The sequence below is a fragment of the Eurytemora carolleeae genome, unplaced genomic scaffold, assembly GCF_000591075.1.
Source record: "Eurytemora carolleeae unplaced genomic scaffold, Eaff_2.0 scaffold9, whole genome shotgun sequence".
Lineage (NCBI taxonomy): Eukaryota > Metazoa > Arthropoda > Copepoda > Calanoida > Temoridae > Eurytemora > Eurytemora carolleeae.
This window is the reverse complement of record NW_019396095.1, coordinates 689,324-692,436: the sequence shown is the minus strand read 5'-3', so window position 1 is coordinate 692,436 and position 3,113 is coordinate 689,324.

Sequence of the window (3,113 nt, the reverse complement as noted above, 5' to 3'; positions counted from 1 at the left end):
TATATACAGGGATAATATCTATACACAGGGATAATATATATATACCGGGATAATATATATACACAGGGATAATATCCATACACAGGGATAATATCTATGCACAGGGATAAAATCTATACACGGGATAATATCTATACACAGGGATAATATCTATACACAGGGATAATATATATATATACAGGTATAATATATATATGCAGGGATAATATCTATACACAGGGATAATATCTATACACAGGGATAATATCTATACACAGGGATAATATATATATACAGGGATAATATATATACACAGGGATAATATATATACACAGGGATAATATATATACCCAGGGATAATATCTATATACAGGGATAATATCTATACACAGGGATAATATATAAATACAGGGATAATATCCATACACAGGGATAATATATATATACAGGGATAATATCCATACACAGGGATAATATATAAACAGGGATAATATCTATAGATATTATCTATACACAGGGATAATATCTTTACACATTTTATTCTAAATTATCTCATTCCATTTCTTTAAAAACAAATTTTGTAAATTAAAAAGAATTAGTTTTCTTTTCTTTTAAGATAACTAACTAATACTAACTTTAAGTTTGAATTTAGTATTAGTTTAAAAGGGCAAAACTTTAAAATAATTTCTAGATAATTTTATTATTTACAACCCGTTGTATTGTTATTATGACTCTATCCTGTAGACGGCACCTTTCCCAGACTACAGCCTCAAACCGTGAACATACAATAAAAATTGGTTATTTCACTTTTATGAATTCATTTGCCATGAAAGTAACCCCTCCCACCATCTCAGTAAGTTTATTTACCCCCCACCCCCTCCCACATATATTGATGAGACAGATAAAGAACAATGCCTAAGGTTATGATATACTTTCTCCCAAACTTTATAAATTGTCGCTTGTCATCCAGATTAGATCCAGGATTATTCAATAAACATGGGACCTGGCAGATAAATCCAGGATTATTCAATAAACATGGGACCTAGCAGATAAATCCAGGATTATTCGAAACATGGGACCTGGCAGATAAATCCAGGAATATTCAATAGACATGAGACCTGGCAGATAAATCCAGGATTATTCAATAAACATGGGACCTGGCAGATAAATCCAGGATTATTCAATAAACATGAGACCTGGCAGATAAATCCAGGATTATTCGAAACATGGGACCTGGCAGATAAATTCAGGATTATTCAATAAACATGGGACCTGGCAGATAAATCTAGGATTATTAAGTAAACATGGGACCTGGAAGATAAATCTAGGATTATTAAATAAACATGGGACCTGGCAGATAAATCCAGGACTATTCAATAAACATGGAACCTGGCAGATAAATCCAGGATTATTTTAATAAACATGGGACCTGGCAGGTAAATCCAGGATTATTCAATAAACATGAGACCTGAAAAATAAATCGTTGACTCTCCCTGTAAGTACGAAGAAAGTTTGGGCTAAATAACACCGAAGGGCATTTAGAAGTGTTATTTAATTGAATACAACTTCAACCTCAGGGGGGTAAGTATGGGATATGGGTAGAGGGGTGACTGTATTTGTGTATATTTGTAGATGGGTTCATGTGAGGGTTTAATGTCTGGTTTAAAGAAGGCTACATACCTCATATTGTCATTTATGGTTTACTTTTTGCATATTGAGTAAAAAACATAACATGGTGTGCGTGCGTAAATTAATAAGTGAGTTAGTGAGATAGTTAGTTATAGTTAGTTTGTTAGCTACATAGATTGTTAGTTAGTTATTTATTAAGTTAGTTAGTTAGTTATATAGCTAGTTAGTTAGTTAGTTAACAAGTTAATTAGACAGTTAGTTAGTTAGTTAGTTAGTTATTTAGTTATTTAGTTAGTTAGTTAGTTAGTTAGTTACTTACTTAGTTAGTGATTCAGTGAAAGAGTGAGTGAGTGAGTTCTGCTAGAGAATTATATGCTATGGCTTGGCTGTAATAAAATTATACGCGTTATTTTATATACACTAAAAGTTTGCAATGTTTACAACTCTTCCCTTTGAATATTGGATAATAATTATACACCGGGATAATATCTTTGTATATTGTATACACAGGGATAATATCTATGTATATTGTATACACAGGGATAATATCTATGTATATACAGGGAGAACATCTATACATAGGGATATACACAGGGATAATATCTATACACAGGGATAATATCTATATACAGGGATAATATCTATACACAGGGATAATATCTATACACAGGGATAATATATATATACAGGGATAATATCTATGAACAGGGATAATATATATACACAGGGATAATATCTATACACAGGGATAATATCTATATACAGGGATAATATATATATACAGGGATAATATCTATACACAGGGATAATATCTGGGGGGTCTACCTGAAATCAATTGTTAATCAAGATAAATTATGAAATATTTAGATCAATCAGTGTTGGAATAAATCTCTTTTCAATTATATTTATCCTCCATTTTTTATTTCTGCCTTTTTTTGTAAAGTTTGTCGGAAAAGTTTTTTCAGATAGTTATTTTTCGAAGTGTTATTTTTCAGACAGTTATTTTTCAGAGTCCTTTAGTCCTTTTTTTAGGATCAGATAGTTCTTTTCATGATAAGATAGTCATTTTTTCAAGGTCAGATAGTCCTTTTGCAGGATCAGATAGTCCTATTTTGTCCTGTATTCATATCTACCAGTCCGTCCTAAATACCAAATCAATCTTTTTAAGGTCAAGTGTAAAAATTATCGTTTGAAAACTCTTCTTTTTGGTTTTCCCTCAAGCATAATTTCCTGCATAAAATGGTTTTTAAATACACTGTTGTGTAAGTGCAAACCTATAACAATACGTAATTATGAAAACAATTCTTTGTTTTTCCATAGTTTTATAGGTTTCTGGAAAACAGTCAAGAGAGAAGATTTAATATTTTCTTAGAAATCCTTTGTTTAACACTTTTCAAAAACGTATTTGATTTGTTAATTAAAAACTATAAATTATGAAGCTAAGGAAGTTTTTAAAGTTTTGTGACCATTTCTCTAGGTTTCTAAATCCTTAAAAATTAGCCCCC